This window comes from Heteronotia binoei, chromosome 3 (assembly GCF_032191835.1).
Source record: "Heteronotia binoei isolate CCM8104 ecotype False Entrance Well chromosome 3, APGP_CSIRO_Hbin_v1, whole genome shotgun sequence".
NCBI classification, from domain to species: domain Eukaryota; kingdom Metazoa; phylum Chordata; class Lepidosauria; order Squamata; family Gekkonidae; genus Heteronotia; species Heteronotia binoei.
Window position 1 is genome coordinate 166,976,370 of NC_083225.1, and position 15,565 is coordinate 166,991,934.

A 15,565-nucleotide genomic window follows, 5' to 3' on the forward strand; every position below is an offset into this window, starting at 1 on the left:
AACAAAAAAAAGGTCACTCCCAACACCATGTTCGCAGAACAGACAACAGCTGCACAGTGTTGGCGGGGGAATGCTTAAAAAGAAAACTTGCTGACCTGACACCGTTTTCACTTCAAGCAAAAACTGTCTCTCCTCTCACATGCCTCTACTCACCGAATAGCCAGGTGGTATTAATCCAACTGTGCACACTCCATCCCACTCACGACAACATTTTTTATGGGTATCTTCCCTCCTCATTTTCTTTTCTCCCTTTAGAACCAAATGTGGGCATGTACTCATCATTTGGGAGCACAAAGGTGGCTAAGTAATTATGGCAGCTAAATAGGCATGATAAAACATCATTAAAAGCAGGGAAATCTCTGACATTAGACAACTTGAAGGGCAACTTCCTCCCTTTCTATTCAACTTGCCGGTTTAGATCCTTTCCTAAAGCCCTGCTCTCCAAGTCCTTGCCTGCAAAGATGAGGTGGATAGCAATCAGCGACAGGGCTTCCCCCCCCCCCTTAATTTTTAAAATTTTAATACAATTACAATGCAATTGCAACCCAAACAGATAAATTACAATATAAAATACAAAGAGGGAAAAGGAAAAAAAACATTTAAAAATATATCAAGGCATCATATAAACTGTTGTTAAGTATAACTTGGTGTTTTTTTAAATATTCTGTAATCGGATACCATGTATCCATAAAAATTTCTTCTTGATGTTCAGTCTGACATTCAGGGCCTTTTCCAGCAGTGGCACCACATCTCTGGAATATCTTCCCTCTCAAGGTTCATTTGGTGGCTACTGTACTTTCTTTTGGGTACCAGGTCAAAACATTCCTTTTAATTAAAGGGGTTTTCCCTCTGTTTTGGTCTGCTCCTGTCCTCCTGTTTTATCAATATCATTTTAGCCTGCTCAGTATTTGTTTTAGGCTTTTTTACCCTGGCTTGTTTTTAACATCTTGTTTTTGAGGCTTTGTTTCATTACTTTAGGTGTAAGTCACCTTGAGCAGATTTCTGGAGAGGCAGCAGATAAATCCTCCAAATAAACTCAAGAATAGGATCATTTAAACTATTTACTAGACAAGTCAGGACTCAAGGTGGGAAACAGCCATAGAAAAAAAAATACAATAAATACCAAATATATTAAAACCCACATAAAAAATAGCCAACACAGGAACTCACAGGCCTCAAAGCAGTCAAAAAATACTCCCACCTTGTCCAGAATCAAACTGACTCAGAGGGCTTAAAAGTGCTGGACCAATGGAAGGAAGGAAAGTCCAGAGCTCACTCATTACCACTGCCATTGAGGGATTCAAAAATGTATCAATCTTCATATAAATAATCACTGGAAAATACTATTACTATTACTACTACTACTACTATTACTACAATGCATACTCTAGTCAATAATTTGCACCACTGAGGCAAGATGCCATTCATGACTTTATTTATTTTCAACCAAGCTGTGTTGAATGACTGGAGGGGGTGGGGGTAGAAATCCACACTGGGCTTTTATGGGCAGCTGGTAGAGAAGTAGTTCCTTGTCTCTCTGCCTTGCTTGATGCTCCCGACATGCCTGCAGCAAATCAGCTGTCAAAGTAAATTTCAGGACAGCTGTTGAAGTTACACTTTAATACACAGCTGGGCCTTCTAGCACTTTTCAGTCAGAAGTCCAAACCTTGCTTTGATTTAAAACCAAATCAAACACAAAAACAAGTATTTCCCCAAAGTGAATAAATATCTGCTCCTTAACCCAGAGATAAACAGCGCAGCTTCTGTCCATCAGTCCGAGACAATTGCATTCTGAAAGTTAACTGACCTTATAAGCACTTGTATGGTTTCTGCTCAAGCATTTTTATATGATAAATTGAGAGAATTCAAAAAGCTTTCACCAACTGTTAGGGCATACTTTCCCCTCGATTCCTAGAACACAAGATGTTGAAAGCATAATGCTTTACAACTTACAAGAGGTAGGAAAAGCCTTCAGTCATCTTAAAGCCTACAGCTCTAATTCTTGGGAGTCATGGCTAACAGAGAAACACTAATGGTTGGGTTTACAAGTCTTGTATCTTACAATCCTGATAATTTGAAAATTTAAGTGAGATCAGGAGCTTAGTCCTGTCAGCAACTATCCCACAACAGTCACACAGCTGTAATACAAATAGCAATATCTTTATTCAAAACAAAGTACCGCTGGAGTTTCTAATGGTGACTGCAGGTTAACACAGACAACAATATCTTCTGATTAACAGTTTTCCAGATTTTTTTCTATATTCCAAATCCAGCCCATCTAGAAGCAAATAAGCAGAAGGTGGGTAACATGCAAAATTTTGCTACAGACCAGCCCTCTAGAGAGCCCATTAAGAAGGGACTTTTACCTTCTGTGATCCATTTTCCGGTGAGAGGAGGGAGTAAGCATTGCCCATATTTTGGACCTGTCAAGATAGTGGTTTGCCTGCTACACTGTCCTCTTGCAGGATTAGGCAGATGGGAAAGACCGTTGAACTGTATGCATTCTGGTTTCCTTCAGAAGTGTTTGTGTCTACATTTTGCTCTAGGAGAGCACAAGAAAGGATTTCTAAAATTGGGCATGGGATGGAGAACCAATAGAGAGAACTTTTTTCTCCCTCTCCCATAATACTAGAACTCTAAGGCATCCAGTGAAGTTGACGGGTAATAGATTCAGAATGGGCAAAATTACACAGGTGATTACAGTGCAGAATTCACTATCAGAAAATAATGGCCACAAGCATAGATGGCTTTAAAAGGGATCAGACAGATTAATAGAGGATAGGTTCATCAATGGCTGTAGGTGACTAAAGGGAACCTCCAGCTTCCAAGGCAATAAAACTCTAAATACCAATGCTAGGAGGCAACTTAGGGGAAGGCCTCTACAGAGCAACTATGTCGGTTCTCCAGAGGAACTGTGTGAAACAGGATCCTGGACTAGATGGGCCAGTGGTCTGATCCAGCAGGACTCTTATATTCTTACTTGCGTGCAGAAAAAGACCTGCTAAATTATATTCAGGAAAACTTACTACCTGATCCAAAGACATACAGGTCAACCTTGGCTGTATTTTCCCCTTCAAAAGTAGTTGAGAGCTCTAAATCTATCAGAGAAAGCAACTCCTTGGAAAGGCTAAGTAGTCTAACACTTCCATAAATTAACTCAAAATAGATAAGGAAAGAGGGTCAATTTCCAATTCATCTCCTTTCAACCTGCCAACCTTCTCCTTATGCCAACTATAAATTTAAACTTTATTATCCCCACATTCCTATTAAGTGGAAAAATGGAATTTCCTCCCACACAGTGTGACATTCAGGTGCCTCAAGTTGCACAGCACAAGCCCACAATTTTGATTTCATGCGGAAGCCATTTTAGACTTCAAGAATGTAAAGCACAGAAACAACACACAGCAATGGAATTTCATGAAATGGCAGAAGAGAAAAATAAAAGGGATGGAGAATTAATGAATCTCACATTTATATTGCACAGACCCAAAAAGAACACTTCTCCTTGCCTTGAAGGCTCCATCTCCTCAATAATAATATACAACCCATTTCTGAAGAAGTGAGCAGTGACTCATGAAAACTTATACCCTGCCACAAATTTTGTTAGTCTTTAAGGTGCTACTGGACTCCTGGCTCTTCCTTGATGTACTATTGTGATTCCCATATCTGATAAGAGATGAAGGGAGCTTTGACTCTCAAAAATTTGTACCCTGAAAATCTTAATTTCTAAGGTGCAACTGGATTCGAACCCAGTTGTTCCTCTGAAAGCCTACATGGCTACCAGATTACTATAATTTTTATTTTAGAGAAATGGGCTTCACATTAGGGCTCTAGACACTATCACTATTTAAATAGCCATGATGTGCTTATCAGAAGGGAAACCACCACTGTATATCTTCTTGCTAATAAAGAACACCAGACTTACTGGGTGGCTAATATATCCCACCGGTTAAAATCTGAGGCACAGCTTAGCTCCAGAACCTGTTTTCAGAGTCAGCAGTCTGTCCTACAAAATGTAACACACTGGGCATGTGTACTATGCATCTCCATCTCATACACAGACTTTGTGACCTGGAAACTAGGAGATATGTTACTTCTCCTACAGACTTCTATATGGGGAAACCCTTAAAATGCATTTGTAACGTTCAGCTGTTGCAAAACACAGCACTCATCTCCTGAGAGACTGGGTGATAAAAGCATGTTCTACTGATTTTAACTAGTGCAGTTCTGTTAACTGCTAGCTTCAGGGTCCAATTCAAGGAACCGGTTACTGCTCATAAAAATCTTAGTGGCCTGAGAACAGAATATCTTAGGGCACAATCCTAAATATATCTACACAGAATTATGCTCTATTTCACTCAATGGGGTTTATTCCCAGGAAAGTGAATAAACCTTTCAGAACATGACTACAAGCAACATGGGTAGAGCTAGGTCCCAGTTAAAACATCTAGGATAAACTCACCTTCACAGTAAAATGACTAAAGGCTGGTCTTACAAAACACTGCCTGGCCTAACTCTAGAAGTGATTTGTGAGGCTCAGTGTTTTATCATTAAATATCTGGAAATCTACCATGTTGTTATGGCCTGATTCTAACCTTCAGGGGTTTGATTCAAAACAACATCAGTGGAGTGAAGCTGGTGGAGTGGGATCTTTAAATGGTTTTTGCAATGCAATGACGGATCTGTGTGCAGCAGGGACCTCTCTTGGAGCTGCATGCAGACCTGGCTGGGAAGCTTATCTTGCCTGACAGTTTAAACCATGAAGGTGGCTGCAGGATCTGCATACATTGGGGAGTCCACCAGCTGAGAAATCGTGGAGTTCTCAGATCCCAATGCCCCAGCTGATCCTCTCTTTGTATAGCTAACCCAAATAAAAGCACCCCCCAAAATCAGCTTTTATTCCAGCTCAGCAATACTGGTAGCCTAAACAGATCTTCTGATCTGTATTTGGCTCAATTAATACCCTCAAAATACCTTACTGGTATTTTGAGGGTATTTATTTCGTTTGTTTTACACCAAATGCACACCCCTAACTCCATCTACAGGTTATTTCATTTTACAGCTAGGGAGATCTAAGCATTGCTTCACATATGTCCTGTGTGTACTCAATCCCATGTACTCAATTCTTACTTTGGCTTTTGAGGGAGAACTCATCGGGGCAGGCATAGGGTTGTCAGTTCCAAATTGGGAAATCCCTGAAGACAATGTGATGAAGTCTAAGGAGTGCAGGGTTTGGGAAGGGGAGAGTCCTCTCAGAGATCTAATGCCACAGGCTCGACACGCCAAAGCATCCATTTCCTCCAGGGGAATTGGGGTTGCCAACCCTTCAGGTGGGAGCTGGAAATCACCTGGAATTGCTTTCAAGATGACAGATATCAGTTCCCCTGGAGAGATGGAATTTACGGCATTGGACTTGGAGGGTGGAATTTACAGCATTATACCCTGATGATGTTGCTTCCCTCCCCAAACCTCCCCAAGGCTCCACCCCCAAATCTCCAGGGATTTTTCCATCCTCGATCCAGCAGTCCTCAGGGGAACTGATCTACTGTGACTCCAGGAGATCTCTAGCCCCTACCTGAAGGTTGGCAACTCTAAAAGTAGAAAAATAAGCAGGCAAAGAGGAGAGACTATGGGGCTTTCAGGAAAGGAGAGGAAATAGTGGGAGACGGGGGAGTGAGATGCCTCCCACAACTCCTTGCAGGTTCCCACTTGTAACATCCTATTAAACACAGCAGAACAATGGTTCTCAAACCTAATCTACCCAAGGATGCTTTGATTAAGAACTTCATGCTGACCACCAATCTCCTCCTCCTTCCTCATGTCCACGCACCACAACAAATACTTTTCAAACTGTGTGTGATACCTTGTATATGTTCTGTGCACCTTTCTGCCTTCTTTTGTTCTCATACCAAAACAGTGAAATAGTTAGCAGCTACAATTTAAAAGAAAGACTTAAAAAAAAGGACAGTAAATGTATCCTTGAGAAAGGGGATAGCTGATTCCATCTATTTCCCATGAAGAGCATAGTCCCCTGTCTTCTCAGAAAACTGAGAGGAAAACTGGCCAGGAGGCATGAGAAGGTGAATCTTTGCAAAGAACTCATGGACCCTTCAAGAAGTATCCCTAACCAGGAGTCCTGGGATTCCATTTTAAGAAATAATGTTGCAGAAAATAACTCCTTTTCTCAGAAAAAGATGTGTCATTTAGTTAAAAGCTAATTGGAAAAGTAATGCCTTTCACCTCCTAGAAAAATACAGACAAGAGCCGGTTTTCCTAAACTCTTTCCAAAAGATGGATTCAGAGGGCTGAAGTCACCAATGAAAGTAATCTGGCTGTGTTGCATGCACAAGTATCATTGAGGGCAATCTGGAATCAGAAACTGATGAGGTGGTTTGGTTGCCAGTGCAGAAAAACCAGAGGTGATTACAATCAGACAAAGTACGCAGTTAACATTATGACAGAAATACCAAGTCCCTCATTTGCTGTTTTTGTGAAGTATGTACTTTTTCACATGGTCTGTGTTAGGACAGATGTGGAAATTTCCAGATACGAGAATCAACCATGGCTCTAAATCTCCATTTAAATATAACAGCTGCATGTCTAAATGAGTGCAGAAAAAAGCTGATATATCAAGAAGCAAATCCAAACGTGTTTCAAGCCATCAAGGAAAATTTAGACACTTCCAGTCCTGACAGCAAACCTGATTGCTCAGAAGGACAGAATCAAAGGCGCACAGAAACAAGGTACAGCCGTCTGCGTACTTAGGAAACTGCACAGTATGTGTGTGCAAGTTTAAAGAGAGAAACAGATCAGTGTGTAAGTTTAAAGAGAGAAACCGTTCAATATGAATTGAGCATCAGCTTTGCGGGGGGAGAGAGAAACAAGTAGAGAAGGAAGTTTGGAGTAATAAATTCTAAACAGAGTTGTAACCTTCTAACTCTGCCAGATCCTGACTCAGAAGCGGGTTGCTGAGTTTGAGGAAGTGGTCCTCTGCTTCTGCGGCTTAATGATCTGTGCACGTGTGGGGTTTTTTTAAAGTGGGTCATTATACCAAGTGAATTTAGTGGGTCCCCATTCCAAAAACAGAGTTGTAACCTTCTAACACTGCCAGGTCCTGACTCAGAAGTGGGTTGCTGAGTTTGAGGAATTGGTCCTCTGCTTCTGCGGTTTAATGATATGTGCATGTGCTGTTTTTTATAAGTGGGTCACTATACCAAGTGAATTTTGGGTCCCCATCCCAAAAACATTAGGAACCACTGGCTTAGAAGCTCCAAAATGTATGTATGTATGTGGGGTGGGGGAAGGACTAAAGATGGGTACAATGAGGTAATCTCCAAAAAAGAAACACTTTCCCATACTAAACTGTTCAATGATTGTTTAGGATTGCTCTTTAGGAGAGCCAGTTTGGTGTAGTGGTTAAGTGTGCGGACTCTTATCTGGGAGAACCGGGTTTGATTCCCCACTCCTCCACTTGCACCTGCTAGCATGGCCTTGGGTCAGCCATAGCTCTGGCAGAGGTTGCCCTTGAAAAGGCAGCTGCTGTGAGAGCCCTCTCCAGCCCCACCCACTTAACAGGGTGTCTGTTGTGGGGGAGGAAGGTAAAGGAGATTGTGAGCCGCTCTGAGACTCTTCGGAGTGGAGGGCGGGATATAAATCTAATATCTTCTTCTTCTTCTATAAGTCTGCGTCTTGATTAACATCTTTCTTCTCACTTGGCCCTGAATCTCAGCAGTCTGGCATTGTATAGTTAGTGCCCAATTACTGAGATTCAGGACATGGTGAGCCTAGAGCTATACATCTAATACTGGAGCTCAATAATCTTGTACCATGAAGGGAAAGGGGGTCCTCAACAGCCTATTTCACCTGCCCTGTTTTTTCTCATGGGCCCCTGCCTTAGGAAATGTCTCTTTCCAATGCCGAAGAGAAGTCAAGAGGAAAATGCTCTGCTCCAAATGCATTGGGATTTGGTTCTTGATTCATAAGCTCTTCTCTGCAAAGCTTTACAAACTTTTTGTTGCTGCTTCATTCTACTTAGGGAATTCCCCTCCTACCAGACTACCTAAAGCCCAACATACTGTTTTCTCACAGGTTGTCTTATCGAAACCACAAATAAGGCAGGCACTAACTCCCCAAACAGAACAGGCACTTAAAAAGGACAAAGGCAAGAGAGGAAAGCTGATCTAAAAATAAAGTCTGTATGGATAAAGGAAAATGAACAGCCCTATTGATACAAGGACTCTGCATGTGACATCAGTAAAGCTTGAGGACGATAAGTGTGTTTATCTGGTTTATATAAAAGCTTTTACAAAAAGCAAACGGCTAACATTTTAACCCAATAATGAATTGCATTTGCAGCAACAAGCAAACCAAACCCACTCCAAATGCAACAAAATGGCTTCTAAGTGGATATGACTAGTTGCCATATTCCAGAGACATTAGACAGCAGAAGATAAGCAAGAAATTCCTTCAAGGAAGACAACAAAGGATATTTAATAGAATAGTTTAGAGAGACAGTTTATTTCCACTATACCAATGTACTCCTCACTACTATTACAAACAAACTTTAACCAAGAGGTAAGAGCATTTTAGAAGCTTGCCAAGGTAAAACCAGATCTATTTTAAAATAAGTTTAATAAACAAGCTACAGGTGAAAGGGCAAACATATAGAGGGACATTGTTAAAGGTACTGGGGAGCAGGGAGGACAAATGCTACAAAAAAGCAGGGGTGGAATTCTAGCAGGAGCTCCTTTACATATTAGGTCACATGCCCCTGATGTAGCCACTCCTCCAAAAGCTTACAGAAAAGACCCTTGTAATCTCTTGGAGGATTGGGTGCATCATGGGTGTCTGGCCTAATATGCAAAGGAGTTCCGGCTAGAATTCCACCCCTGCAAAAAAGAACATATTTATTCTTTATAAATGTAAGTATAATCTACTAAATAAAATGCTTCATTGCACTTGGATCAGATAATACTCAAAAACTATTTTATTTATTACTTTAACAAGGAGTAGAGTATGACTTCAAACTTTTCAGAAATCGGTGTCTGACCTGAATTCTAATTTAGGAAACAGAATGAATGATACAGATACACACAACAAAGCTTTTAAACTACTTTTTACAGCTGAAGCTGTACCAGAAATATAGAAAAAAGGGTATCAGAAGGGTTTTAATGGCCAATGCCAGCACCTTGAATTGGACCCATTATTAAACTGGGAGACAGTGTAGTTGGAAAAAGATTGGAGTGATATGGTCCCTATCAGGAATAGGCACAAACCAGAAAAATTGGAGGTTCGTGAAGGTTCATTGTTCATGCGGATTCCTTTTAAATGGCTTTGCAAGCCATGACACCACTGTCATGGCATAACTTGAATGTGAACTCAGAAGGCATTTAAATGCCTTTTGAGTTCACTTGGGAGTCAAGGCACAGCTTGTGCCATTTAAAGGGATTCCTTTAAACGAATTTGTAAGCCACAATAGCTTGGAAAAGGCATTTAACGAGACCACTGGCACCAGCTTGTCTGCCAACACGAACCGCATGACCCTCCCAAAGCCACCTGGGATGTTCATAGGTGACAGGATGGCACAAATTGAGGTTCACAAACCAGGCCCAGTCATGACAAATTTTGATTCATAATTCAGTCCATGTCCATCGCTAGTCCCTATGACCCACTCCAATCAGCATTCTGGCAATAGCATTCTGTATCAATTGTAGCTTCGAGACAGCCTTCAAGAGTAATCTGATGTAAAGCTCACCACAATATTTTTTTTCTTCCCAGGAATGATCATACCTGGCTCCCCCACTAAAACTGGAGAAAGGCCAACCTGACCACTGTTGTCCCTTGTTTATCCAGCAGAACCACCAAGCTATGAAATTCTCCTTTCAGGGAAGCAAAACCCCAATCATAAGAACATAAGAGAAGCCATGTTAGATTAGGCCAATGGCCCATCCAGTCCAACACTCTGTGTCACACAGTAGCCCAAAAAAATTATATATATATATATATATACACACACACACACACACACACACATATACACACTGTGGCTAATAACCACTGATGGACCTCTGCTCCATATTTTTATCTAAACCCCTCTTGAAGGTGGCTATGCTTGTGGCCGCCACCACCTCCTGTGGCAGTGAATTCCACATGTTAATCACCCTTTGGGTGAAGAAGTACTTCCTTTTATCCGTTTTAACCTGTCTGCTCAGCAATTTCATCGAATGCCCACGAGTTCTTGCATTGTGAGAAAGGGAGAAAAGTACCTCTTTCTCTACTTTCTCCATCCCATGCATTATCTTGTAAACCTCTATTTTAAAATAAGTTTAATAAACAAGCTACAGGTGAAAGGGCAAACATATAGAGGGACATTGTTAAAGATACTGGGGAGCAGGGAGGACAAATGCTACAAAAAAGCAGGGGTGGAATTCTAGCAGGAGCTAGAATCCACAACAGAAAACATCCCAGTTCCTGAGGCAGACCTTTCCCCCCCAAAAGTAGCACTTCCATTTTGTCATGATTACGTGTTCTCCCTCCATAGCATTCACTTTCACTAGTGTCTCCCCTGCCTCAGCAGCCAGTGATTTGGAAATACAGATGACTATGTCACATCACAAGGTACATAAAATTACTCATAAGGAGAACAGAAGGAGAAGAGAGGTTAAAACACAGTTTTATCATTTTTGACAGAAGCCTCACTTCTGCTTTAACGTGCTCTCACCATTAATCTGTCATATCCCCAGTTCCATTACTCATTACTTTCAAAGAATGTCCTCTGATCTGAAGGATGGACAGTCTTCTATATTAGTTATTAAGAATCTAAATAATACACACACTAAAATAAGAGATAAGGTTTAAATGAGAATTTTTTAGCCCAATGGGAAATTTAAGCTTCATTGTAAACTAGTGGACAGTTGGAAATGAAAGAAAATGATCATAGTTACTCAAGTCTGAAACAACAAACCAAGTACAATGCATATATTTACCATTAATCAGTACCGAACAATTAAAAAACAGCACATTAATTGTCCTCTTGTGTTATGCCATGATATGCTCTCTACAATAATTTATTAATGTGCTGTAGCAAGGATTTCACATTAAAAAATAGAACCAGAACACAAAGGGGGGAAATTCCCTAGAAGACACTGCATTGCTTTTCTTTGTGTATTCTCTGACCACCTTCAGTAGTAAACTTGAGGCAAAAGCCATTACATGTTTACAACAATGCAAGGCAATTTCGTATCTACAGGTCTCCATGTAGAAAGAGGGTTAACTCAGTTTGTAATTTCTGAGTAGGAAATGGCTTCTACAAACTATTTCTCCTTGAGAAGTCACCCTTACCTACAGCTGCCTATTACAGTATTAAATATCTGCCTTTACTTCAGGAGCACATGTCCCTTCAGTAGTTCAGTGACAGGGCATGTGCTTTGCAATAAGATCTCTGGGTCAATTACTAGCATCTCATCCTCTGGCTGTGACCCAAGAGAACCATTACAAGACAGACCAGACAAGCCTATGCTCAAGAGAGACCATTGTTGTACTTTTATAATGGCAATATAGAGAACACGTATCAGACAAGATCATGGAGGACAGACCTAGCAACTGTGATTTAGCCACAAAGGCTAAAGCAATATTCATGTTTCAACACCGTATGCAGTCAAACATCAGATGCTAGGGGCAAACAAGAGATAACCATCTCTTTTATAATCTGTTTGTGAGCTAGTCAGAAGCATGGAGACCAAACGCTGGACCAGGTAGGGTTTGGTCTATGGCAGGGGCCTCCAATCTCACTCAGCCTGTGGGCATATCATGAAATTTGAGGAGGAGGAATGGGCATGACCACATAATGTGAGAGAGTTCAACCATAAAATGGCTCCCATGGGGGACAGAGGACATCACAAAATGCTGGAAAGTTCTAACCCAAGCACCATGCTATGACTAATAACTTTCTTCAAAGGAGTGCCTCCATCACATACCAAGACGATAAGTTTTTCTGAAGCACGTCCTTTTCCAATAAGGTCAAGGATTGGCTATTGACTTTGGACAAGATATGTTTTAGGGAAGAAGGAAAAAGGTGCTAGGTAGCACACTGGTGAATCACTGGTGTGATGTATCAAAAACATTCTTATGTTCTTATCCTCAGTTCTGGTCAGCATTTTAAGTAGGTTTTTCCCACCTAGAATTTTTATTCAAAAGCAATAACTCTAACATTTTTCTAAACCCTCATTTGACAAACACTCTTATCAGACTCTCCCCCCTCCTTCGCTTTTTTTCCTAGAGTTTCACAAACACTTTGGCTGTCTCACACATACTGCTAACAAGAAGGATTGTTTGAAATTGTCTATCTTCATCAACCTGCAAGTAACATTTAAAATGTGCTGTCTTCTGACAGCTCACCTGTCAGGACTCAGCATCCCTATAAAGAAGATTACACAGCTTGGAAAAAAATAATAAAAATTAAGGTTATTTTTAAAAGTAAAATTAAAATATCAAACTTACACTTTCCGTATCACAAAAGACAAGACGTGCCAAACTGATGATAAACTCAATTAGCTTTGCTGACCATTCAAGCATTTTCCCCCCAAGGAGAACAAAACTCATTTCCCTCTCTAGAAGCACGCTATGCTGCAGGTGGCATGCAGCAAAGCTGTCAGCCTTTACAACATCTCTCTCCTAAGAAAGCAGCAACAGAAGAGTTCAAAATATCTAGCAAGAAAATGAACAAACTCTTGATTAGAATATTCGGCACACATTCTAAAAGGGTTTCTCTTGAATCACTGCCGTGTACATCCTGAAGTTTAAAAGTCACCTGCTGGTGCAACAGGCAGGTTTTGTCTGTTTTATTTAAAAAGAAGAAGGGAACAAGAAAGAAAATAACTTGTCTTGTTACCCCTTGTTAGACTGTGTGCCCAACATGCAAGCCAACAATTTGATTCTTTCATTCTTTCAACAAAATACATCAACTCCTACTCTCTCCTACCCATTGTTAATAGAGTTGTAGCAAGTCTGTCAAAAAAAAAAATACTTCTTTCACCGGATTTTAAGTCTTATTCAATTGGTAGGGCTGTCTTTACAGCATTTTTCCCCACTTAATGTTTCAATTAGGTTTTTTTCTTTTTTCTAACTTCCTATGTATTCCACCTACATATCACTATAGCATCCTCCCTTCATCCCACTCCCCCAACCACTGCCTGTTTGAAAAGCCAAAAGCCTTTGTATTCCTATCATTATTTCCTGCTAGAAATTTCTCTTTCCTTTTTTTTTTAAGCCACCCTCATTGTTATAAATTTACCTGTACAATGCATTAAAAATGCTTAGGTCCTCAATAGCAAAGATTAATCTTTAATGGAGGGGATTTGGTCTTTCTTAAAAGCACATTTGCTTGGGTGCTATTATATCTGAAGTTGATCTCTGGATAAATGGCCTGCCCTGACAAAGGTTGGTGCCTATTCTGCCTAGGTGGTGTGAAGCACTGTCAAGTCACAGCCGATTATGGCAACCGCACAGGGTTTTCAAAGCAAATAGAAGTGGTTTGCCATTGCCTGCCTCTGAGTAGTGACCACGGACTTCCTTGGTGGTCTCCCATCCAAGCACTAAGCAGAGTTCACTCTGCTTAGCTTCAGAGCTAGCTTGGCCCATCCAGGTCACAGCTATCCTACCCCAGGCTAGAGGAAACGCTATATCCGAAGGAGCCTTCCTTCAGCTTAGCAAGAGGAAGAGCCACTCAAGCTGGAGGAAGACTCCTTTGGCTACAGGAAGGCCAAAGAACTTTGCCTAGCAGAGCAACAGGATACAGGCCACTGTGTTTACCCTACTCTATATGTAATGGTCCTCCTCTAGGGCTGGTATATAAACATGGCATCAAGATGAAGACACTTTTCCTTTTTTTCTCTCTCTTTTCAAATGCACTGTATGTGCTTATTACTTATTATCCTGCCCTGCCCTGGATACTCCAGGCTAGCCTGATGTCATCAGATCTTGGAAGCTAAGCAGGGTCAGCCCTGGCTAGTATTTGGATGGGCAACCTTCAAGGAATGTTAAGGGCATGACACAGAGGTTGGCAATGGCAAACCACCTCTGAAAATCTCAAAAATAAGTCTAGCTCGCCACCTAGTGATGCATAATGCTAAAAGAGCTAGAACTTCTGGCTGCCAGATAATTCTAGGATCTCTTGGCTGTACTATACACACTGCCATATGAAAATTATTAATTATTATTAATACTTAATACACTTCAAACACCCTCTGAACAGGTCCAAGAAAATGTTCAAAGCCAAATCCTTTTAAAAGTTGTTTTAGGAGAGGAAAATATCCTATCATAAAATAGCTGTGCTATTACAAACTTGTTTACATGAATGTTTCTGTTTCTTTGAGCTACGGTCCATCAAGCATGGCTGCTGGGCATTCATTTTCTTCACACTGGACTCGTTCTATCATTTACTAAATAAGCATGGAATATCTCAGAAGAGTATCAATACAAATCACCCTTAACTGTTGTGGCAGAAGCCTAGCACAATGCTGTACTTGCAAAAAACAATGTGCTCAATAGGAAAATATATTCTTCACTTGACTATTCATCTTCCTCAGTGGAGTAAGTCCTGACAGCTTTCATTTCAGACCATGAGTCATACACAATTAGTAACATTCAGCAAATTCAGCTTCATTCCTGACTCCCACAGCAACTCCTTCATCCTTTCTGATTGTTAACAAGTGTGTGTGTGTGAAGAGGAACTACAGAATTTCACCAGTCAGTCGAAAAGTGCAGCTCCTACCAATTCCAGATGTACGTTTCTGATGATTACTACAAATTCGCTCAGAGACTGATTCAGCAGTGAACCGCTCACATGTTTCTACCACTCATAAAGACTCTTGGAGACCATGAAATATCTGACTAGAGGTGTAGTCCACTCCTTATATTCAGAACTGTGGCTGCCCATTTAGTCTACTCGTTTAAGTTAGCATCAAGATCAACAGGCACAGAACTGCTGTCTAACCCCCAATGAGGGGATCAGCACCAATTAGGGTTTTTGATTGAACCATGTCCAAATTTCTAATATTAATACTTGGTCTTATAAAACTCAAGATTTAGTCTGCCTACTAATGTTCTACGGTTGGTTTGAGTTACAATTCTGAGGAAGTAGATTATAGATATTCCAAAACACTCCACAATAATTTCTATATAATATAAATTGCATAGTAACTAAAAAACAAGTGACCTTTTCAACATTGTGGAGGTTACGTTAGTGAAAGCGACGGAACTATTTTGTCACTTGTTCAAAGGAACAAGGTCTTATATTCCAAATCAGATAACATTACCTTGATCTTAGGGCCTGTATACTGGTCAGTAATCAAGCTAGGACTTCATTAGACAGGTTTAAAAAAGGAAGTACATTTTCCATTTAGAATCACTCAGCAATTATTTAAGAACAGTTGCAAGGAAGTCACCTGAATTTCATCACCCTGTTTCCAATCCCATAAAACAATCAGCTTCTATTTGTGAATGGACATCAGATGTAACATCACTTCATACTGCTGCAGAGACAATCCTTCAAAATGGAATCGATTCA

The 15,565-nt window shown here is 40.6% G+C and overlaps 1 protein-coding gene across 1 annotated transcript in view; it reads right to left on the bottom strand.

The window, feature by feature from the left end:
* The window catches only part of DDX10 (DEAD-box helicase 10), a 232,441-nt gene that overhangs the window by 149,920 nt on the left and 66,956 nt on the right, over positions 1-15,565 (bottom strand). The gene's annotated exons all lie outside the window — the stretch shown is intronic.